Source organism: Crinia signifera, unplaced genomic scaffold (assembly GCF_055691185.1).
Source record: "Crinia signifera unplaced genomic scaffold, ASM5569118v1 HAP2_SCAFFOLD_94, whole genome shotgun sequence".
NCBI classification, from domain to species: Eukaryota; Metazoa; Chordata; class Amphibia; order Anura; family Myobatrachidae; genus Crinia; species Crinia signifera.
In genome coordinates, this window is record NW_028142850.1 from 106993 (window position 1) to 132569 (window position 25577).

The following is a 25577-nucleotide window of genomic DNA, read 5'->3' on the forward strand; positions in this document are numbered from 1 at the left end:
CCTGCTCAGTTTGTAAAACTGAGTAACGGGTCCACAGTTAAGGGTCTAATATGTGCTGTAGCATGTATTTGCAATCACTGGAGCAGGAACTGATATGGATGACTTGTGTTGTCTGTATAGTACTGCATTTATGTGTGTTACGATGTAAGACACATTATTAATAAATATGCATGTATGTCATGAACATATTATCGCGCCTCCTTCTTCTTTTTTTCAGGTAGACCTTCTCCACGAATGAATTGTGATGTCAACTACTTACCCAGCTACGTCTCTGAACTACTGTGACATCATTTTTACTACAGCATATTCCAAACGTCAAATTGCAGGAGCAGCTACCCACAACAGGTAAGCAGGCGCGATAATATCTTCCTGGCATACATGTATATTTATCAAATATGTATGGTCTTCCTTAAATTATGTTTAAAGTTTGATGAATTGAGGTCCTTATATTATTTTATGCAGACAGCGAGCCAAATCAGGGCTGATATCAGTGCGGGAGATAGCAGTGATATTGTCTGCATTGCTTTTTTATTTAATGTCAGTAATACTTTTTTCTACTAAAGTAGGTGAAAATAATAAGTTTCACCTACTTTGGTAAAAAAAAAAAGTGATAATTTATAGGCCCCATATACCACTTTCACACCGCTGTACCCTTTCACATTTGATTGGGGTGTGAAAACCGGAACCGGCGAATAGCTTGTTATGTACGCGGCTATGTGCCTGGAGGGTAAAAGCTGGAACCTGTGAATGAAATGTTCCCACCTTGGCACGGTGCTTGGGGGGTAAAGCCGGAACCGACGGATGAGATGTTCTGGCCACGACGAGGTGCTTTTGGGAGTGAAAGCCAGAACCGACGCATGAGATGTTCTGGCCTGCGACGAGATGCTTTTGGGAATGAAAGCTGGAACCGACGCAGAAAATGTTCCGGCTGCGGCGTGATGGTTGGGGGGTGAAAGCCAAAAACGGAGCATGAGATGTTTCGGCCGCTGTGACGTACTTATTTTCTACAAAAGTAAGTGAAAATGATCAATTTCACCTACTTTGGTAGAAATGAAGTGATAATATATAGTCCCCATAAACCACTTTCACACCACTGTACCCTATCACACTTGATTGGGATGTGAAAACTGGATCCGGCAAATAACTTGTCCATATGCAGCTATGTGCCTGGAGGGTGAAAGCTGGAACCTGTGAATGAAATGTCACCGCCTTGGCAAGGTGCTTTTGTGGGTGAAACCTGGAACCGGCACAAGAAATGTTCCGGCGTGATGGTTGGGCAGTGAAAGCCAGAACCGGCGCATGAGATGTACCGACTGCTGCAAGGTACTTATTTTCTACAAAAGTAGGTGAAAATTGTTATTTTCACCTGCTTTGGTAAAAGAAAAGTGATAATTTTTAGACCCCATATACCACTTTCACACCGCTGTACCCTTTCACATTCGATTGGGGTGTGAAAACCGGAATCTGGGAATAACTTGTACGCAGCTATGTGCCTGGAGGGTAAAATCTGGAACCTGTGATGAAATGTTCCTGACTTAGCAAGGTGCTTGGGGGTTGAAGCCGGAACCGACGGATGAGATGTTCTGGCTGTGACGAGGTGCTTTTGGAAGTGAAAGCTGGAACCAACGCATGAGATGTTCTGGCCGCGACGGGATGCTTTTGGGAGTGAAAGCCAGAACCGACGCATGAGATGTTCTGGACGCGACGGGATGCTTTTGGGAGTGAAAGCCGGAACCGACGCATAAGATGTTCTGGCCTGCGACGAGATGCTTTTGGGAATGAAAGCTGGAACCGACGCAGAAAATGTTCCGGCTGCGGCGTGATGGTTGGGGGGTGAAAGCCAAAAACGGAGCATGAGATGTTTCGGCCGCTGTGTGGTACTTATTTTCTACAAAAGTAATTGAAAATGATAAATTTCACCTACTTTGGTAGAAATGAAGTGATAATATATAGTCCCCATAAACCACTTTCACACCACTGTACCCTATCACACTTGATTGGGATGTGAAAACTGGATCCGGCAAATAACTTGTCCATATGCAGCTATGTGCCTGGAGGGTGAAAGCTGGAACCTGTGAATGAAATGGTACTGCCTTGGCAAGGTGCTTTTGTGGGTGAAACCTGGAACCGGTGAAAGGAATGTTCCAGTAGCGGCGTGGTGGTTTGGCGGTGAAAGCCAAAACCGGCGCATGAGATGTACCGGCTGCTGTGAGGTACTTATTTTCTACAAAAGTAGGTGAAAATTGTTATTTCCACCTTCTTTGGTAAAAAAAATGTGATCATTTATAGGCCCCATTTATTACTTTCACACCGCTGTACCCTTTCACATTCGATTGGGGTGTGAAAATCGGAACCTGGGAATAATTTGTTCCGTACACGGCTATGTGCCTGGAGGGTAAAAGCTGGAACCTGTGAATGAAATGTTCCCGACTTGGCAAGGTGCTTGGGGGGTTAAGCCAGAACCGACGGATGAGATGTTCTGGCCACGACGAGGTGCTTTTAGGAGTGAAAGCCAGAACCGACGCATGAGATGTTCTGGACGCGACGGGATGCTTTTGGGAGTGAAAGCCGGAACCGACGCAGAAAATGTTCCGGCCACGGCGTAATGGTTGAGGGGTGAAAGCCAAAAACGGAGCATGAGATGTTCCGGCCGCTGTGACGTTCTTATTTTCTACAAAAGTAAGTGAAAATTATCATTTTCACCTACATTGGCAGAAATGAAGTGATAATATATAGGCCCCATATATCACTTTCACACCATTGTACCCTATCACACTTGATTGGGATGTGGAAACTGGATCCGGCGAATAACTTGTCCATACAGTATGCAGCTATGTGCCTGGAGGGTGAAAGCTGGAACCTGTGAATGAAATGTCACCGCCTTGGCAAGGTGCTTGGTGGTAAAGCCGGAACCGACGGATGAGATGTTCTGGCCGCGACGAGGTGTTTTTGGAACTGAAAGCTGGAACCGACGCATGAGATGTTCTGGACGCGACGGGATGCTTCTGGGAGTGAAAGCCGGAACCGACGCAGAAAATGTTCTGGCCACGGCGTAATGGTTGGGGGATGAAAGCCAAAAACAGTATGAGATGTTCCAGCCACTGTGAGGTACTTATTTTCTATAAAAGTAAGTGAAAATTATCATTTTCACCTACATTGGTAGAAATGAAGTGATAATATATAGGCCCCATATATCACTTTCACACCATATTACCCTATCACACTTGATTGGGATGTGGAAACTGGATCCGGCGAATAACTTGTCCATATGCAGCTATGTGCCTGGAGGGTGAAAGCTGGAACCTGTGAATGAAATGTCACCGCCTTGGCAAGGTGCTTTTGTGGGTGAAACCTGGAGCCGGCACAAGAAATGTTCCGGCGTGATGGTTGGGCAGTGAAAGCCAGAACCGGCGCATGAGATGTACCGACTGCTGCAAGGTACTTATTTTCTACAAAAGTAGGTGAAAATTGTTATTTTCACCTGCTTTGGTAAAAGAAAAGTGATAATTTTTAGACCCCATATACCACTTTCACACCACTGTACCCTTTCACATTCGATTGGGGTGTGAAAACCGGAATCTGGGAATAACTTGTACGCAGCTATGTGCCTGGAGGGTAAAATCTGGAACCTGTGATGAAATGTTCCTGACTTAGCAAGGTGCTTGGGGGTTGAAGCCGAAACCGACGGATGAGATGTTCTGGCCGTGACGAGGTGCTTTTGGAAGTGAAAGCTGGAACCGACGCATGAGATGTTCTGGCCGCGACGGTATGCTTTTGGGAGTGAAAGCCGGAACCGACGCATGAGATGTTCTGGCACGCGACGAGGTGCTTTTGGGAGTGAAAGCCGGAACCGACGCAAGGAATGTTCCGGTCGCGGCGTGTGAGTTACTTATTTTCTACAAAAGTAGGTGAAAATTGTTATTTCCACCTACTTTGGTAAAAAAAATGTGATCATTTATAGGCCCCATATACCACTTTCACACCGCTGTACCCTTTCACATTAGATTAAGGTGTGAAAGCCGGAAACCGACGCATGAGATGTTTTGGCCGTGACGAGGATCTTTTGGGAGTGAAAGCCGGAACCGACGCATGAGATGTTCTGGCCTGCGACGAGGTGCTTTTGGGAGTGAAAGCCGGAACCGTTGCAGGAAATGTTATAACACTTGATTGGGGTGTGAAAACTGGATCTGGCGAATAACTTGTCCATATGCAGCTATGTGCCTGGAGGGTAAAAGCTGGAACCTGTGAATGAAATGTTCCCACCTTGGCAAGGTGCTTGGGAGGGGTTGAAGCCTGAACCGACGTATGAGATATTCTGGCTGCGACAAGGTGCTTTTGGGGGTGAAAGTTGGAACCGGCGCAATAAATGTTCTGGCTGCGGCGTGGTGTTTGGGGGTGAAAGCCGGAAGCGTCACATGAAATGTTCCGGACGCGTTGAGGTGCTTTGGAGAGGTGCCAGATCCGGAGCATGAGATTGTCATGCTTTTGCGATGGGCTTGAAGGCGGGTGAAAGCCTAAACTGGCGCATGAGATGTTCCAGGCACTGTGAGGTGCTTTGGGGGGTGATAGTCCCTGACAGCTCCTCAAGACTGGCTGCTGCAGAGCACATACCCGGGGACCTGCTCAGTTTGTAAAACTGAGTAACGGGTCCACAGTTAAGGGTCTAATATGTGCTGTAGCATGTATTTGCAATCACTGGGGCAGGAACTGATATGGATGACTTGTGTTGTCTGTATAGTACTGCATTTATGTGTGTTACGATGTAAGACACATTATTAATAAATATGCATGTATGTCATGAACATATTATCGCGCCTCCTTCTTCTTTTTTTCAGGTAGACCTTCTCCACGAATGAATTGTGATGTCAACTACTTACCCAGCTACGTCTCTGGACTACTGTGACATCATTTTTACTACAGCATATTCCAAACGTCAAATTGCAGGAGCAGCTACCCACAACAGGTAAGCAGGCGCGATAATATCTTCCTGGCATACATGTATATTTATCAAATATGTATGGTCTTCCTTAAATTATGTTTAAAGTTTGATGAATTGAGGTCCTTATATTATTTTATGCAGACAGCGAGCCAAATCAGGGCTGATATCAGTGCGGGAGATAGCAGTGATATTGTCTGCATTGCTTTTTTATTTAATGTCAGTAATACTTTTTTCTACTAAAGTAGGTGAAAATAATAAGTTTCACCTACTTTGGTAAAAAAAAAAAGTGATAATTTATAGGCCCCATATACCACTTTCACACCGCTGTACCCTTTCACATTTGATTGGGGTGTGAAAACCGGAACCGGCGAATAGCTTGTTATGTACGCGGCTATGTGCCTGGAGGGTAAAAGCTGGAACCTGTGAATGAAATGTTCCCACCTTGGCAAGGTGCTTGGGGGGTAAAGCCGGAACCGACGGATGAGATGTTCTGGCCACGACGAGGTGCTTTTGGGAGTGAAAGCCAGAACCGACGCATGAGATGTTCTGGCCTGCGACGAGATGCTTTTGGGAATGAAAGCTGGAACCGACGCAGAAAATGTTCCGGCTGCGGCGTGATGGTTGGGGGGTGAAAGCCAAAAACGGAGCATGAGATGTTTCGGCCGCTGTGACGTACTTATTTTCTACAAAAGTAAGTGAAAATGATCAATTTCACCTACTTTGGTAGAAATGAAGTGATAATATATAGTCCCCATAAACCACTTTCACACCACTGTACCCTATCACACTTGATTGGGATGTGAAAACTGGATCCGGCAAATAACTTGTCCATATGCAGCTATGTGCCTGGAGGGTGAAAGCTGGACCCTGTGAATGAAATGTCACCGCCTTGGCAAGGTGCTTTTGTGGGTGAAACCTGGAACCGGCACAAGAAATGTTCTGGCGTGATGGTTGGGCAGTGAAAGCCGGAACCGGCGCATGAGATGTACCGACTGCTGCAAGGTACTTATTTTCTACAAAAGTAGGTGAAAATTGTTATTTTCACCTCCTTTGGTAAAAAAAAGTGATAATTTTTAGACCCCATATACCACTTTCACACCGCTGTACCCTTTCACATATGATTGGGGTGTGAAAACCGGAATCTGGGAATAACTTGAACGCAGCTATGTGCCTGGAGGGTAAAATCTGGAACCTGTGATGAAATGTTCCTGACTTAGCAAGGTGCTTGGGGGTTGAAGCCGGAACCGACGGATGAGATGTTCTGGCCGTGACGAGGTGCTTTTGGAAGTGAAAGCTGGAACCAACGCATGAGATGTTCTGGCCGCGACGGGATGCTTTTGGGAGTGAAAGCCAGAACCGACGCATGAGATGTTCTGGACGCGACGGGATGCTTTTGGGAGTGAAAGCCGGAACCGACGCATAAGATGTTCTGGCCTGCGACGAGATGCTTTTGGGAATGAAAGCTGGAACCGACGCAGAAAATGTTCCGGCTGCGGCGTGATGGTTGGGGGGTGAAAGCCAAAAACGGAGCATGAGATGTTTCGGCCGCTGTGACGTACTTATTTTCTACAAAAGTAAGTGAAAATGATCAATTTCACCTACTTTGGTAGAAATGAAGTGATAATATATAGTCCCCATAAACCACTTTCACACCACTGTACCCTATCACACTTGATTGGGATGTGAAAACTGGATCCGGCAAATAACTTGTCCATATGCAGCTATGTGCCTGGAGGGTGAAAGCTGGACCCTGTGAATGAAATGTCACCGCCTTGGCAAGGTGCTTTTGTGGGTGAAACCTGGAACCGGCACAAGAAATGTTCTGGCGTGATGGTTGGGCAGTGAAAGCCGGAACCGGCGCATGAGATGTACCGACTGCTGCAAGGTACTTATTTTCTACAAAAGTAGGTGAAAATTGTTATTTTCACCTCCTTTGGTAAAAAAAAGTGATAATTTTTAGACCCCATATACCACTTTCACACCGCTGTACCCTTTCACATATGATTGGGGTGTGAAAACCGGAATCTGGGAATAACTTGTACGCAGCTATGTGCCTGGAGGGTAAAATCTGGAACCTGTGATGAAATGTTCCTGACTTAGCAAGGTGCTTGGGGGTTGAAGCCGGAACCGACGGATGAGATGTTCTGGCCGTGACGAGGTGCTTTTGGAAGTGAAAGCTGGAACCAACGCATGAGATGTTCTGGCCGCGACGGGATGCTTTTGGGAGTGAAAGCCAGAACCGACGCATGAGATGTTCTGGACGCGACGGGATGCTTTTGGGAGTGAAAGCCGGAACCGACGCATAAGATGTTCTGGCCTGCGACGAGATGCTTTTGGGAATGAAAGCTGGAACCGACGCAGAAACTGTTCCGGCTGCGGCGTGATGGTTGGGGGGTGAAAGCCAAAAACGGAGCATGAGATGTTTCGGCCGCTGTGTGGTACTTATTTTCTACAAAAGTAAGTGAAAATGATAAATTTCACCTACTTTGGTAGAAATGAAGTGATAATATATAGTCCCCATAAACCACTTTCACACCACTGTACCCTATCACACTTGATTGGGATGTGAAAACTGGATCCGGCAAATAACTTGTCCATATGCAGCTATGTGCCTGGAGGGTGAAAGCTGGAACCTGTGAATGAACTGGTACTGCCTTGGCAAGGTGCTTTTGTGGGTGAAACCTGGAACCGGTGAAAGGAATGTTCCAGTAGCGGCGTGGTGGTTTGGCGGTGAAAGCCGAAACCGGCGCATGAGATGTACCGGCTGCTGTGAGGTACTTATTTTCTACAAAAGTAGGTGAAAATTGTTATTTCCACCTTCTTTGGTAAAAAAAATGTGATCATTTATAGGCCCCATATATTACTTTCACACCGCTGTACCCTTTCACATTCGATTGGGGTGTGAAAATCGGAACCTGGGAATAATTTGTTCCGTACACGGCTATGTGCCTGGAGGGTAAAAGCTGGAACCTGTGAATGAAATGTTCCCGACTTGGCAAGGTTCTTGGGGGGTTAAGCCAGAACCGACAGATGAGATGTTCTGGCCACGACGAGGTGCTTTTAGGAGTGAAAGCCAGAACCGACGCATGAGATGTTCTGGACGCGACGGGATGCTTTTGGGAGTGAAAGCCGGAACCGACGCAGAAAATGTTCCGGCCACGGCGTAATGGTTGAGGGGTGAAAGCCAAAAACGGAGCATGAGATGTTCCGGCCGCTGTGACGTTCTTATTTTCTACAAAAGTAAGTGAAAATTATCATTTTCACCTACATTGGCAGAAATGAAGTGATAATATATAGGCCCCATATATCACTTTCACACCATTGTACCCTATCACACTTGATTGGGATGTGGAAACTGGATCCGGCGAATAACTTGTCCATACAGTATGCAGCTATGTGCCTGGAGGGTGAAAGCTGGAACCTGTGAATGAAATGTCACTGCCTTGGCAAGGTGCTTGGGGGTAAAGCCGGAACCGACGGATGAGATGTTCTGGCCGCGGCGAGGTGTTTTTGGAACTGAAAGCTGGAACCGACGCATGAGATGTTCTGGACGCGACGGGATGCTTCTGGGAGTGAAAGCCGGAACCTACGCAGAAAATGTTCTGGCCACGGCGTAATGGTTGGGGGATGAAAGCCAAAAACAGTATGAGATGTTCCAGCCACTGTGAGGTACTTATTTTCTATAAAAGTAAGTGAAAATTATCATTTTCACCTACATTGGTAGAAATGAAGTGATAATATATAGGCCCCATACATCACTTTCACACCATTGTACCCTATCACACTTGATTGGGATGTGGAAACTGGATCCGGCGAATAACTTGTCCATATGCAGCTATGTGCCTGGAGGGTGAAAGCTGGAACCTGTGAATGAAATGTCTACCGCCTTGGCAAGGTGCTTTTGTGGGTGAAACCTGGAACCGGCACAAGAAATGTTCCGGCGTGATGGTTGGGCAGTGAAAGCCAGAACCGGCGCATGAGATGTACCGACTGCTGCAAGGTACTTATTTTCTACAAAAGTAGGTGAAAATTGTTATTTTCACCTGCTTTGGTAAAAGAAAAGTGATAATTTTTAGACCCCATATACCACTTTCACACCGCTGTACCCTTTCACATTCGATTGGGGTGTGAAAACCGGAATCTGGGAATAACTTGTACGCAGCTATGTGCCTGGGGGGTAAAATCTGGAACCTGTGATGAAATGTTACTGACTTAGCAAGGTGCTTGCGGGTTGAAGCCGGAACCGATGGATGAGATGTTCTGGCCGTGACGAGGTGCTTTTGGAAGTGAAAGCTGGAACCGACGCATGAGATGTTCTGGCCGCGACGGTATGCTTTTGGGAGTGAAAGCCGGAACTGACGCATGAGATGTTCTGAATTCCTTGCAAGGAGCATCCCTCCAGCAATTGGTGAGAGAGCCCACTCGTAAGGACGCAATATTAGACTTAATACTTACAAATGGTGACAGAATATCTGACATAAATGTGGGTGAAAATCTGGGATCCAGTGACCATCAAGCAGTATGGTTCAAAATAAAGACAGAGACTGACTCATCGCACACAAAAACAAAGGTGTTAGATTTTAGGAAGGCTGATTTTGTAGAGATGGGAAACTCTGTAAGGGATTCTTTGGCAGAGTGGCAGAACTTGGAAGGAGTGCAGGATAAGTGGGAAAAATTAAAAAGTGCAATTCTAAAAGCAACAGAACTTTGTGTCAAAAGAGTTAGGAAAAACACAAGAAAAAGAAAGCCATTGTGGTTTGCAAAAGAAGTAGCAAGTATTGTAAAAGCAAAAAAGTTGGCCTTTAAGAAATTTAAGCAGACGCAGAAGAATGAGGACAAAGAGGTGTATCTTGTTAGACAGAAGGAGGCTAAGAAGGTAATCAGATGTGCAAAAGCACAGGCTGAAGAGAAAATGGCCCAGTCAGTGGGTAAAGGGGGGAAAACTTTTTTTAGGTATATAAGTGAAAGGAGAAAAACAAAAAGTGGAATAATTAGACTGAAGACAGAGAGTGGAAGTTTTCTTGAGGGGGACAATGTAATAGCAGATAATATTAATAATTATTTTTGCTCAGTATTCACTGCTGAAAGAGAGGGGAAGGGGCCACAGTTAAGTTGCAAGTATAGTCAGAAAACTGAGGGAGAGACAAGTACATTTACAGAGGAGAAAGTCCTCACAGAACTCTCAAAACTGAAAGTGGATAAATCAATGGGGCCAGATGGGATACATCCAAGGATACTAAAAGAGCTTAAAGGGGAGCTGGTAAAACCAATAACAGAATTATTCAACCAGTCACTAGCTACTGGAGTAATCCCAGAGGACTGGAAAACAGCGAATGTAGTCCCACTGCACAAAAGTGGAAGCAAGGAAGAGGTAAGCAACTATCGACCAGTGAGCCTTACATCAGTAGTAGGGAAATTGATGGAAACACTCTTAAAACAAAGAGTTGTAGAATATCTCAAAACCAGCAATTTACAGGATCCAAAACAGCATGGGTTTACTGGGGGAAGATCATGTCAAACAAATCTTATTGACTTTTTTGACTGGGTGACTAAAGTAATAGATCAAGGTGGGGCTGTAGATGAAGCTTATCTAGACTTTAGTAAGGCTTTTGACACTGTCCCACATCGCAGACTGTTAAATAAACTTGAAAGCTTGGGATTGGATTCTAAGATAGTTGAATGGATAAGAGCGTGGTTGCAGGACAGAAAACAGAGAGTTGTAGTAAACGGAGTACAGTCAAAGGAGGGAAAGGTTACAAGTGGAGTACCCCAGGGATCTGTACTTGGACCGGTGCTTTTTAATATCTTTATTGGTGATATTGCAAATGGAATTAAGGGTAAAATGTGCCTTTTTGCAGATGACACAAAGGTATGCAACAGGGTAGACACACCAGGAGGGGTAAAACAAATGATTGAGGATCTAGGCAGATTAGAGAAATGGTCAAGTGAATGGCAACTACAGTTTAATGCCAAAAAATGCAAAATCATGCACTTGGGTCTCAGAAATCCAAAGACTCAATATAGTATAAATGGCACTATAATGGAAACTACTGAGGAAGAGAGGGATCTAGGTGTCACTATTTCAGGGGACTTAAAAGCAGGTAGGCAATGTAACAAAGCAATGAAGAAGGCAAGTCAGATGCTTGGTTGCATAGGGAGAGGTATCAGCAGTAGAAAGAAAGAAGTAATAATGCCACTGTATAGGTCATTGGTACGACCTCACCTAGAGTATTGTGTTCAGTTCTGGAGGCCATATCTCCAGAAGGATATAAATACATTAGAGACTGTACAAAGAAGAGCAACTAAAATGGTGCATGGCCTACATCACAAAACGTACCAGGAAAGACTAAAAGATCTTAATATGTATACTTTAGAGCAGAGAAGGGAAAGGGGGGACATGATAGAAACTTTCAAATATATCAAGGGCTTTAACAAGGTACAGGTGGGAGACATTCTTCACAGGAAGAGGAGCAACAGAACACGAGGACATGCACTGAAACTAGAGGGAGGAAGATTCAGGGGAAATGCGAGGAAGAATTTTTTCACAGAAAGAGTAGTAGATAAGTGGAATAGCCTCCCAACAGAGGTGGTAGACGCAAATACAGTAGTACAATTTAAACATGCTTGGGATAAGCATATTGATATCCTTACAAAAAAATAAGGATCAAATATGGTTTGAGGTAACATGTTTAAAAAAAGGGGCAGACTAGATGGGCCAAGTGGTTCTTATCTGCCGTCAAATTCTATGTTTCTATGTTTCTGGCACGCGACGAGGTGCTTTTGGGAGTGAAAGCCGGAACCGACGCAAGGAATGTTCCGGTCGCGGCGTGTGAGTTACTTATTTTCTACAAAAGTAGGTGAAAATTGTTATTTCCACCTACTTTAGTAAAAAAAATGTGATCATTTATAGGCCTCATATACCACTTTCACACCGCTGTACCCTTTCACATTAGATTAAGGTGCGAAAGCCGGAAACCGACGCATGAGATGTTCTGGCCTGCGACGAGGTGCTTTTGGGAGTGAAAGCCGGAACCGGTGCAGGAAATGTTATAACACTTGATTGGGGTGTGAAAACTGGATCTGGCGAATAACTTGTCCATATGCAGCTATGTGCCTGGAGGGTAAAAGCTGGAACCTGTGAATGAAATGTTCCCACCTTGGCAAGGTGCTTGGGAGGGGTTGAAGCCTGAACCGACGTATGAGATATTCTGGCTGCGACGAGGTGCTTTTGGGGGTGAAAGTTGGAACCGGCGCAATAAATGTTCTGGCCGCGGCGTGGTGTTTGGGGGTGAAAGCCGGAAGCGGCGCATGAAATGTTCCGGACGCGTTGAGGTGCTCTCTGGACTACTGTGACATTATTTTTACGACAGCATATTCCAAACGTCAAATTGCAGGAGCAGCTACCCACAACAGGTAAGCAGGCGCGATAATATCTTCCTGGCATACATGTATATTTATCAAATATGTATGTTCTTCCTTAAATTATGTTTAAAGTTTGATGAATTGAGGTCCTTATATTATTTTATGCAGACAGCGAGCCAAATCAGTGCTGATATCAGTGCGGGAGATAGCAGTGATATTGTCTGCATTGCTTTTTTATTGAATGTCAGTAATACTTTTTTCTACTAAAGTAGGTGAAAATAATAATTTTCACCTACTTTGGTAAAAAAAAAAAAAGTGATAATTTATAGGCCCCATATACCACTTTCACACCGCTGTACCCTTTCACATTTGATTGGGGTGTGGAAACTGGATCCGGCGAATAACTTGTCCATATGCAGCTATGTGCCTGGAGGGTGAAAGCTGGAACCTGTGAATGAAATGTCACCGCCTTGGCAAGGTGCTTTTGTGGGTGAAACCTGGAACCGGCACAAGAAATGTACCGGCGTGATGGTTTGGCAGTGAAAGCCGGAACCGGCGCATGAGATGTACCGACTGCTGCAAGGTACTTATTTTCTACAAAAGTAGGTGAAAATTGTTATTTTCACCTCCTTTGGTAAAAAAAAGTGATAATTTTTAGACCCCATATACCACTTTCACACCGCTGTACCCTTTCACATTCGATTGGGGTGTGAAAACCGGAATCTGGGAATAACTTGTACGCAGCTATGTGCCTGGAGGGTAAAATCTGGAACCTGTGATGAAATGTTCCTGACTTAGCAAGGTGCTTGGGGGTTGAAGCCGGAACCGACGGATGAGATGTTCTGGCCGTGACGAGGTGCTTTTGTAAGTGAAAGCTGGAACCAACGCATGAGATGTTCTGGCCGCGACGGGATGCTTTTGGGAGTGAAAGCCAGAACCGACGCATGAGATGTTCTGGACGCGACGGGATGCTTTTGGGAGTGAAAGCCGGAACCGACGCATAAGATGTTCTGGCCTGCGACGAGATGCTTTTGGGAATGAAAGCTGGAACCGACGCAGAAAATGTTCCGGCTGCGGCGTGATGGTTGGGGGCTGAAAGCCAAAAACGGAGCATGAGATGTTTCGGCCGCTGTGTGGTACTTATTTTCTACAAAAGTAAGTGAAAATGATAAATTTCACCTACTTTGGTAGAAATGAAGTGATAATATATAGTCCCCATAAACCACTTTCACACCACTGTACCCTATCACACTTGATTGGGATGTGAAAACTGGATCCGGCAAATAACTTGTCCATATGCAGCTATGTGCCTGGAGGGTGAAAGCTGGAACCTGTGAATGAAATGGTACTGCCTTGGCAAGGTGCTTTTGTGGGTGAAACCTGGAACCGGTGAAAGGAATGTTCCAGTAGCGGCGTGGTGGTTTGGCGGTGAAAGCCAAAACCGGTGCATGAGATGTACCGGCTGCTGTGAGGTACTTATTTTCTACAAAAGTAGGTGAAAATTGTTATTTCCACCTTCTTTGGTAAAAAAAATGTGATCATTTATAGGCCCCATATATTACTTTCACACCGCTGTACCCTTTCACATTCGATTGGGGTGTGAAAATCGGAACCTGGGAATAATTTGTTCCGTACACGGCTATGTGCCTGGAGGGTAAAAGCTGGAACCTGTGAATGAAATGTTCCCGACTTGGCAAGGTGCTTGGGGGGTTAAGCCAGAACCGACGGATGAGATGTTCTGGCCACGACGAGGTGCTTTTAGGAGTGAAAGCCAGAACCGACGCATGAGATGTTCTGGACGCGACGGGAGGCTTTTGGGAGTGAAAGCCGGAACCGACGCAGAAAATGTTCCGGCCACGGCGTAATGGTTGAGGGGTGAAAGCCAAAAACGGAGCATGAGATGTTCCGGCCACTGTGACGTTCTTATTTTCTACAAAAGTAAGTGAAAATTATCATTTTCACCTACATTGGCAGAAATGAAGTGATAATATATAGGCCCCATATATCACTTTCACACCATTGTACCCTATCACACTTGATTGGGATGTGGAAACTGGATCCGGCGAATAACTTGTCCATACAGTATGCAGCTATGTGCCTGGAGGGTGAAAGCTGGAACCTGTGAATGAAATGTCACCGCCTTGGCAAGGTGCTTGGGGGTAATGCCGGAACCGACGGATGAGATGTTCTGGCCGCGGCGAGGTGCTTTTGGAACTGAAAGCTGGAACCGACGCATGAGATGTTCTGGACGCGACGGGATGCTTCTGGGAGTGAAAGCCGGAACCGACGCAGAAAATGTTCTGGCCACGGCGTAATGGTTGGGGGATGAAAGCCAAAAACAGTATGAGATGTTCCAGCCACTGTGAGGTACTTATTTTCTATAAAAGTAAGTGAAAATTATCATTTTCACCTACATTGGTAGAAATGAAGTGATAATATATAGGCCCCATACATCACTTTCACACCATTGTACCCTATCACACTTGATTGGGATGTGGAAACTGGATCCGGCGAATAACTTGTTCATATGCAGCTATGTGCCTGGAGGGTGAAAGCTGGAACCTGTGAATGAAATCTCACCGCCTTGGCAAGGTGCTCTTGTGGGTGAAACCTGGAACCGGCACAAGAAATGTTCCGGCGTGATGGTTGGGCAGTGAAAGCCAGAACCGGCGCATGAGATGTACCGACTGCTGCAAGGTACTTATTTTCTACAAAAGTAGATGAAAATTTTTATTTTCACCTGCTTTGGTAAAAGAAAAGTGATAATTTTTAGACCCCATATACCACTTTCACACCGCTGTACCCTTTCACATTCGATTGGGGTGTGAAAACCGGAATCTGGGAATAACTTGTACGCAGCTATGTGCCTGGAGGGTAAAATCTGGAACCTGTGATGAAATGTTCCTGACTTAGCAAGGTGCTTGGGGGTTGAAGCCGGAACCGACGGATGAGATGTTCTGGCCGTGACGAGGTGCTTTTGGAAGTGAAAGCTGGAACCGACGCATGAGATGTTCTGGCCGCGACGGTATGCTTTTGGGAGTGAAAGCCAGAACCGACGCATGAGATGTTCTGGCATGCGACGAGGTGCTTTTGGGAGTGAAAGCCGGAACCGACGCAAGGAATGTTCCGGTCGCGGCGTGTGAGTTACTTATTTTCTACAAAAGTAGGTGAAAATTGTTATTTCCACCTACTTTGGTAAAAAAAATGTGATCATTTATAGGCCTCATATACCACTTTCACACCGCTGTACCCTTTCACATTAGATTAAGGTGTGAAAGCCGGAAACCGACGCATGAGATGTTCTGGCCTGCGACGAGGTGCTTTTGGGAGTGAAAGCCGGAACCGGTGCAGGAAATGTTATAACACTTGATTGGGGTGTGAAAACTGGATCTGGCGAATAACTTGTCCCTATGCAGCTATGTGCCTGGAGGGTAAAAGCTGGAACCTGTGAATGAAATGTTCCCACCTTGGCAAGGTGCTTGGGAGGGGTTGAAGCCTGAACCGACGTATGAGATATTCTGGCTGCGACGAGGTGCTTTTGGGGGTGAAAGTTGGAACCGGCGCAATAAATGTTCTGGCCGCGGCGTGGTGTTTGGGGGTGAAAGCCGGAAGCGGCGCATGAAATGTTCCGGACGCGTTGAGGTGCTTTGGAGAGGTGCCAGATCCGGAGCATGAGATTGTCATGCTTTTGCGATGGGCTTGAAGGCGGGTGAAAGCCTAAACTGGCGCATGAGATGTTCCAGGCACTGTGAGGTGCTTTGGGGGGTGATAGTCCCTGACAGCTCCTCAAGACTGGCTGCTGCAGAGCACATACCCGGGGACCTGCTCAGTTTGTAAAACTGAGTAACGGGTCCACAGTTAAGGGTCTAATATGTGCTGTAGCATGTATTTGCAATCACTGGGGCAGGAACTGATAAGGATGACTTGTGTTGTCTGTATAGTACTGCATTTATGTGTGTTACGATGTAAGACACATTATTAATAAATATGCATGTATGTCATGAACATATTATCGCGCCTCCTTCTTTTTTTCAGGTAGACCTTCTCCACGAATGAATTGTGATGTCAACTACTTACCCAGCTACGTCTCTGGACTACTGTGACATCATTTTTACTACAGCATATTCCAAACGTCAAATTGCAGGAGCAGCTACCCACAACAGGTAAGCAGGCGCGATAATATCTTCCTGGCATACATGTATATTTATCAAATATGTATGGTCTTCCTTAAATTATGTTTAAAGTTTGATGAATTGAGGCCCTTATATTATTTTATGCAGACAGCGAGCCAAATCAGGGCTGATATCAGTGCGGGAGATATCGGTGATATTGTCTGCATTGCTTTTTTATTGAATGTCAGTAATACTTTTTTCTACTAAAGTAGGTGAAAATAATAATTTTCACCTACTTTGGTAAAAAAAAAAGTGATAATTTATAGGCCCCATATACCACTTTCACACCGCTGTACCCTTTCACATTTGATTGGGGTGTGAAAACCGGAACCGGCGAATAGCTTGTTATGTACGCGGCTATGTGCCTGGAGGGTAAAAGCTGGAACCTGTGAATGAAATGTTCCCACCTTGGCAAGGTGCTTGGGGGGTAAAGCCGGAACCGACGGATGAGATGTTCTGGCCACGACGAGGTGCTTTTGGGAGTGAAAGCCAGAACCGACGCATGAGATGTTCTGGCCTGCGACGAGATGCTTTTGGGAATGAAAGCTGGAACCGACGCAGAAAATGTTCCGGCTGCGGCGTGATGGTTGGGGGGTGAAAGCCAAAAACGGAGCATGAGATGTTTCGGCCGCTGTGACGTACTTATTTTCTACAAAAGTAAGTGAAAATGATCAATTTCACCTACTTTGGTAGAAATGAAGTGATAATATATAGTCCCCATAAACCACTTTCACACCACTGTACCCTATCACACTTGATTGGGATGTGAAAACTGGATCCGGCAAATAACTTGTCCATATGCAGCTATGTGCCTGGAGGGTGAAAGCTGGAACCTGTGAATGAAATGTCACCGCCTTGGCAAGGTGCTTTTGTGGGTGAAACCGGCACAAGAAATGTTCCGGCGTGATGGTTGGACAGTGAAAGCCGGAACCGGCGCATGAGATGTACCGACTGCTGCAAGGTACTTATTTTCTACAAAAGTAGGTGAAAATTGTTATTTTCACCTCCTTTGGTAAAAAAAAGTGATAATTTTTAGACCCCATATACCACTTTCACACCGCTGTACCCTTTCACATTCGATTGGGGTGTGAAAACCGGAATCTGGGAATAACTTGTACGCAGCTATGTGCCTGGAGGGTAAAATCTGGAACCTGTGATGAAATGTTCCTGACTTAGCAAGGTGCTTGGGGGTTGAAGCCGGAACCGACGGATGAGATGTTCTGGCCGTGACGAGGTGCCTTTGGAAGTGAAAGCTGGAACCAACGCATGAGATGTTCTGGCCGCGACGGGATGCTTTTGGGAGTGAAAGCCAGAACCGACGCATGAGATGTTCTGGACGCGACGGGATGCTTTTGGGAGTGTAAGCCGGAACCGACGCATAAGATGTTCTGGCCTGCGACGAGATGCTTTTGGGAATGAAAGCTGGAACCGACGAAGAAAATGTTCCGGCTGCGGCGTGATGGTTGGGGGGTGAAAGCCAAAAACGGAGCATGAGATGTTTCGGCCGCTGTGTGGTACTTATTTTCTACAAAAGTAAGTGAAAATGATAAATTTCACCTACTTTGGTAGAAATGAAGTGATAATATATAGTCCCCATAAACCACTTTCACACCACTGTACCCTATCACACTTGATTGGGATGTGAAAACTGGATCCGGCAAATAACTTGTCCATATGCAGCTATGTGCCTGGAGGGTGAAAGCTGGAACCTGTGAATGAAATGGTACTGCCTTGGCAAGGTGCTTTTGTGGGTGAAACCTGGAACCGGTGAAAGGAATGTTCCAGTAGCGGCGTGGTGGTTTGGCGGTGAAAGCCGAAACCAGCGCATGAGATGTACCGGCTGCTGTGAGGTACTTATTTTCTACAAAAGTAGGTGAAAATTGTTATTTCCACCTTCTTTGGTAAAAAAAATGTGATCATTTATAGGCCCCATATATTACTTTCACACCGCTGTACCCTTGCACATTCGATTGGGGTGTGAAAATCGGAACCTGGGAATAATTTGTTCCGTACACGGCTATGTGCCTGGAGGGTAAAAGCTGGAACCTGTGAATGAAATGTTCCCGACTTGGCAAGGTGCTTGGGGGGTTAAGCCAGAACCGACGGATGAGATGTTCTGGCCACGACGAGGTGCTTTTAGGAGTGAAAGCCAGAACCGACGCATGAGATGTTCTGGACGCGACGGGATGCTTTTGGGAGTGAAAGCCGGAACCGACGCAGAAAATGTTCTGGCCACGGCGTAATGGTTGAGGGGTGAAAGCCAAAAACGGAGCATGAGATGTTCCGGCCGCTGTGTCGTTCTTATTTTCTACAAAAGTAAGTGAAAATTATCATTTTCACCTACATTGGCAGAAATGAAGTGATAATATATAGGCCCCATATATCACTTTCACACCATTGTACCCTATCACACTTGAATGGGATGTGGAAACTGGATCCGGCGAATAACTTGTCCATACAGTATGCAGCTATGTGCCTGGAGGGTGAAAGCTGGATTCTGTGAATGAAATGTCACCGCCTTGGCAAGGTGCTTGGGGGTAAAGCCGGAACCGACGGATGAGATGTTCTGGCCGCGGCGAGGTGTTTTTGGAACTGAAAGCTGGTACTGACGCATGAGATGTTCTGGACGCGACGGGATGCTTCTGGGAGTGAAAGCTGGAACCGACGCAGAAAATGTTCTGGCCACGGCGTAATGGTTGGGGGATGAAAGCCAAAAACAGTATGAGATGTTCCAGCCACTGTGAGGTACTTATTTTCTATAAAAGTAAGTGAAAATTATAATTTTCACCTACATTGGTAGAAATGAAGTGATAATATATAGGCCCCATACAGATGGCGCCGGGCTTGTCTTTGCTGGGGATGGCGGAGGACTCGCCACCCGCCATCCCCCGCCCCGCGCCATCTGTATGTCGGAAGGGGACGCGCGTGCACGAGGTGCACGCGCGTCCCGTTCCGACGGTGCTTTTCCCCGGGTCCCCGCCGGCTTCCCCGGGTCCCCGCCGGTCCACACCGCCCCCCCGCAGCCCCCCGCAGCCCTGTCGGTCTCACTGAAGCTGGGGACGGGCAGGACTGCACCCGCCGCGCCGCCTCGCCGCCCGGCTATTGAGACGCTCGTGCGTGGGAAACGCACGAGCGTCTCATTCAGCCAGAGCGCCAGATTGCTGGCGGATCGCCAGGGACACGGTCCTGGCGCTCCGCCAGCAATAATAAGGCCGGCGCCATCTGTACATCACTTTCACACCATTGTACCCTATCACACTTGATTGGGATGTGGAAACTGGATCCGGCGAATAACTTGTCCATATGCAGCTATGTGCCTGGAGGGTGAAAGCTGGAACCTGTGAATGAAATGTCACCGCCTTGGCAAGGTGCTTTTGTGGGTGAAACCTGGAACCGGCACAAGAAATGTTCCGGCGTGATGGTTGGGCAGTGAAAGCCAGAACCGGCGCATGAGATGTACCGACTGCTGCAAGGTACTTATTTTCTACAAAAGTAGGTGAAAATTGTTATTTTCACCTGCTTTGGTAAAAGAAAAGTGATAATTTTTAGACCCCATATACCACTTTCACACCGCTGTACCCTTTCACATTCGATTGGGGTGTGAAAACCGGAATCTGGGAATAACTTGTACGCAGCTATGTGCCTGGAGGGTAAAATCTGGAACCTGTGATGAAATGTTCCTGACTTAGCAAGGTGCTTGGGGGTTGAAGCCGGAACCGACGGATGAGATGTTCTGGCCGTGACGAGGTGCTTTTGGAAGTGAAAGCTGGAACCGATGCATGAGATGTTCTGGCCGCGACGGGATGCTTTTGGGAGTGAAAGCCAGAACCGACGCATGAGATGTTCTGGACGTGACAGGATGCTTTTGGGAGTGAAAGCCGGAACCGACGCATAAGATGTTCTGGCCTGCGACGAGATGCTTTTGGGAATGAAAGCTGGAACCGACGCAGAAAATTTTCCGGCTGCGGCATGATGGTTGGGGGGTGAAAGCCAAAAACGGAGCATGAGATGTTTCGGCCTCTGTGTGGTACTTATTTTCTACAAAAGTAAGTGAAAATGATAAATTTCACCTACTTTGGTAGAAATGAAGTGATAATATATAGTCCCCATAAACCACTTTCACACCACTGTACCCTATCACACTTGATTGGGATGTGAAAACTGGATCCGGCAAATAACTTGTCCATATGCAGCTATGTGCCTGGAGGGTGAAAGCTGGAACCTGTGAATGAAATGGTACTGCCTTGGCAAGGTGCTTTTGTGGGTGAAACCTGGAACCGGTGAAAGGAATGTTCCAGTAGCGGCGTGGTGGTTTGGCGGTGAAAGCCGAAACCGGCGCATGAGATGTACCGGCTGCTGTGAGGTACTTATTTTCTACAAAAGTAGGTGAAAATTGTTATTTCCACCTTCTTTGGTAAAAAAAATGTGATCATTTATAGGCCCCATATATTACTTTCACACCGCTGTACCCTTTCACATTCGATTGGGGTGTGAAAATCGGAAACCTGGGAATAATTTTTTCCGTACACGGCTATGTGCCTGGAGGGTAAAAGCTGGAACCTGTGAATGAAATGTTCCCGACTTGGCAAGGTGCTTGGGGGGTTAAGCCAGAACCGACGGATGAGATGTTCTGGCCACGACGAGGTGCTTTTAGGAGTGAAAGCCAGAACCGACGCATGAGATGTTCTGGACACGACGGGATGCTTTTGGGAGTGAAAGCCGGAACCGACGCAGAAAATGTTCCGGCCACGGCTTAATGGTTGAGGGGTGAAAGCCAAAAACGGAGCATGAGATGTTCCGGCCGCTGTGATGTTCTTATTTTCTACAAAAGTAAGTGAAAATTATCATTTTCACCTACATTGGCAGAAATGAAGTGATAATATATAGGCCCCATATATCACTTTCACACCATTGTACCCTATCACACTTGAATGGGATGTGGAAACTGGATCCGGCGAATAACTTGTCCATACAGTATGCAGCTATGTGCCTGGAGGGTGAAAGCTGGATTCTGTGAATGAAATGTCACCGCCTTGGCAAGGTGCTTGGGGGTAAAGCCGGAACCGACGGATGAGATGTTCTGGCCGCGGCGAGGTGTTTTTGGAACTGAAAGCTGGAACCGACGCATGAGATGTTCTGGACGCGACGGGATGCTTCTGGGAGTGAAAGCTGGAACCGACGCAGAAAATGTTCTGGCCACGGCGTAATGGTTGGGGGATGAAAGCCAAAAACAGTATGAGATGTTCCAGCCACTGTGAGGTACTTATTTTCTATAAAAGTAAGTGAAAATTATAATTTTCACCTACATTGGTAGAAATGAAGTGATAATATATAGGCCCCATACATCACTTTCACACCATTGTACCCTATCACACTTGATTGGGATGTGGAAACTGGATCCGGCGAATAACTTGTCCATATGCAGCTATGTGCCTGGAGGGTGAAAGCTGGAACCTGTGAATGAAATGTCACCGCCTTGGCAAGGTGCTTTTGTGGGTGAAACCTGGAACCGGCACAAGAAATGTTCCGGCGTGATGGTTGGGCAGTGAAAGCCAGAACCGGCGCATGAGATGTACCGACTGCTGCAAGGTACTTATTTTCTACAAAAGTAGGTGAAAATTGTTATTTTCACCTGCTTTGGTAAAAGAAAAGTGATAATTTTTAGACCAAATATACCACTTTCACACCGCTGTACCCTTTCACATTCGATTGGGGTGTGAAAACCGGAATCTGGGAATAACTTGTACGCAGCTATGTGCCTGGAGGGTAAAATCTGGAACCTGTGATAAAATGTTCCTGACTTAGCAAGGTGCTTGGGGGTTGAAGCCGGAACCGACGCATGAGATGTTCTGGCCGTGACGAGGTGCTTTTGGAAGTGAAAGCTGGAACCGACGCATGAGATGTTCTGGCCGTGACGGTATGCTTTTGGGAGTGAAAGCCAGAACCGACGCATGAGATGTTCTGGCATGCGACGAGGTGCTTTTGGGAGTGAAAGCCGGAACCGATGCAAGGAATGTTCCGGTTGCGGCGTGTGAGTTACTTATTTTCTACAAAAGTAGGTGAAAATTGTTATTTCCACCTACTTTGGTAAAAAAAATGTGATCATTTATAGGCCTCATATACCACTTTCACACCGCTGTACCCTTTCACATTAGATTAAGGTGTGAAAGCCGGAAACCGACGCATGAGATGTTCTGGCCTGCGACGAGGTGCTTTTGGGAGTGAAAGCCGGAACCGGTGCAGGAAATGTTATAACACTTGATTGGGGTGTGAAAACTGGATCTGGCGAATAACTTGTCCATATGCAGCTATGTGCCTGGAGGGTAAAAGCTGGAACCTTTGAATGAAATGTTCCCACCTTGGCAAGGTGCTTGGGAGGGGTTGAAGCCTGAACCGACGTATGAGATATTATCGCTGCGACGAGGTGCTTTTGGGGGTGAAAGTTGGTACCGGCGCAATAAATGTTCTGGCCGCGGCGTGGTGTTTGGGGGTGAAAGCCGGAAGCGGCGCATGAAATGTTCCGGACGCGTTGAGGTGCTTTGGAGAGGTGCCAGATCCGGAGCATGAGATTGTCATGCTTTTGCGATGGGCTTGAAGGCGGGTGAAAGCCTAAACTGGCGCATGAGATGTTCCAGGCACTGTGAGGTGCTTTGGGGGGTGATAGTCCCTGACAGCTCCTCAAGACTGGCTGCTGCAGAGCACATACCCGGGGACCTGCTCAGTTTGTAAAACTGAGTAACGGGTCCACAGTTAAGGGTCTAATATGTGCTGTAGCATGTATTTGCAATCACTGGGGCAGGAACTGATAAGGATGACTTGTGTTGTCTGTATAGTACTGCATTTATGTGTGTTACGATGTAAGACACATTATTAATAAATATGCATGTATGTCATGAACATATTATCGCGCCTCCTTCTTCTTTTTTTCAGGTAGACCTTCTCCACGAATGAATTGTGATGTCAACTACTTACCCAGCTACGTCTCTGGACTACTGTGACATCATTTTTACTACAGCATATTCCAAATGTCAAATTGCAGGAGCAGCTACCCACAACAGGTAAGCAGGCGCGATAATATCTTCCTGGCATACATGTATATTTATCAAATATGTATGGTCTTCCTTAAATTATGTTTAAAGTTTGATGAATTGAGGTCCTTATATTATTTTATGCAGACAGCGAGCCAAATCAGGGCTGATATCAGTGCGGGAGATAGCAGTGATATTGTCTGCATTGCTTTTTTATTGAATGTCAGTAATACTTTTTTCTACTAAAGTAGGTGAAAATAATAATTTTCACCTACTTTGGTAAAAAAAAAAAGTGATAATTTATAGGCCCCATATACCACTTTCACACCGCTGTACCCTTTCACATTTGATTGGGGTGTGAAAACCGGAACCGGCGAATAGCTTGTTATGTACGCGGCTATGTGCCTGGAGGGTAAAAGCTGGAACCTGTGAATGAAATGTTCCCACCTTGGCAAGGTGCTTGGGGGGTAAAGCCGGAACCGACGGATGAGATGTTCTGGCCACGACGAGGTGCTTTTGGGAGTGAAAGCCAGAACCGACGCATGAGATGTTCTGGCCTGCGACGAGATGCTTTTGGGAATGAAAGCTGGAACCGACGCAGAAAATGTTCCGGCTGCGGCGTGATGGTTGGGGGGTGAAAGCCAAAAACGGAGCATGAGATGTTTCGGCCGCTGTGACGTACTTATTTTCTACAAAAGTAAGTGAAAATGATCAATTTCACCTACTTTGGTAAAAATGAAGTGATAATATATAGTCCCCATAAACCACTTTCACACCACTGTACCCTATCACACTTGATTGGGATGTGAAAACTGGATCCGGCAAATAACTTGTTAATATGCAGCTATGTGCCTGGAGGGTGAAAGCTGGAACCTGTGAATGAAATGTCACCGCCTTGGCAAGGTTCTTTTGTGGGTGAAACCTGGAACCGGCACAAGAAATGTTCCGGCGTGATGGTTGGACAGTGAAAGCCGGAACCGGCGCATGAGATGTACCGACTGCTGCAAGGTACTTATTTTCTACAAAAGTAGGTGAAAATTGTTATTTTCACCTCCTTTGGTAAAAAAATGTGATAATTTTTAGACCCCATATACCACTTTCACACCGCTGTACCCTTTCACATTCGATTGGGGTGTGAAAACCGGAATCTGGGAATAACTTGTACGCAGCTATGTGCCTGGAAGGTAAAATCTGGAACCTGTGATGAAATGTCCCTGACTTAGCAAGGTGCTTGGGGGTTGAAGCCGTAACCGACGGATGAGATGTTCTGGCCGTGACGAGGTGCTTTTGGAAGTGAAAGCTGGAACCAACGCATGAGATGTTCTGGCCGCGACGGGATGCTTTTGGGAGTGAAAGCCAGAACCGACGCATGAGATGTTCTGGACGCGACGGGATGCTTTTGGGAGTGAAAGCCGGAACCGACGCATAAGATGTTCTGGCCTGCGACGAGATGCTTTTGGGAATGAAAGCTGGAACCGACGCAGAAAATGTGTCGGCTGCGGCGTGATGGTTGGGGGGTGAAAGCCAAAAACGGAGCATGAGATGTTTCGGCCGCTGTGTGGTACTTATTTTCTACAAAAGTAAGTGAAAATGATAAATTTCACCTACTTTGGTAGAAATGAAGTGATAATATATAGTCCCCATAAACCACTTTCACACCACTGTACCCTATCACACTTGATTGGGATGTGAAAACTGGATCCGGCAAATAACTTGTCCATATGCAGCTATGTGCCTGGAGGGTGAAAGCTGGAACCTGTGAATGAAATGGTACTGCCTTGGCAAGGTGCTTTTGTGGGTGAAACCTGGAACCGGTGAAAGGAATGTTCCAGTAGCGGCGTGGTGGTTTGGCGGTGAAAGCCGAAACCGGCGCATGAGATGTACCGGCTGCTGTGAGGTACTTATTTTCTACAAAAGTAGGTGAAAATTGTTATTTCCACCTTCTTTGGTAAAAAAAATGTTATCATTTATAGGCCCCATATATTACTTTCACACCGCTGTACCCTTGCACATTCGATTGGGGTGTGAAAATCGGAACCTGGGAATAATTTGTTCCGTACACGGCTATGTGCCTGG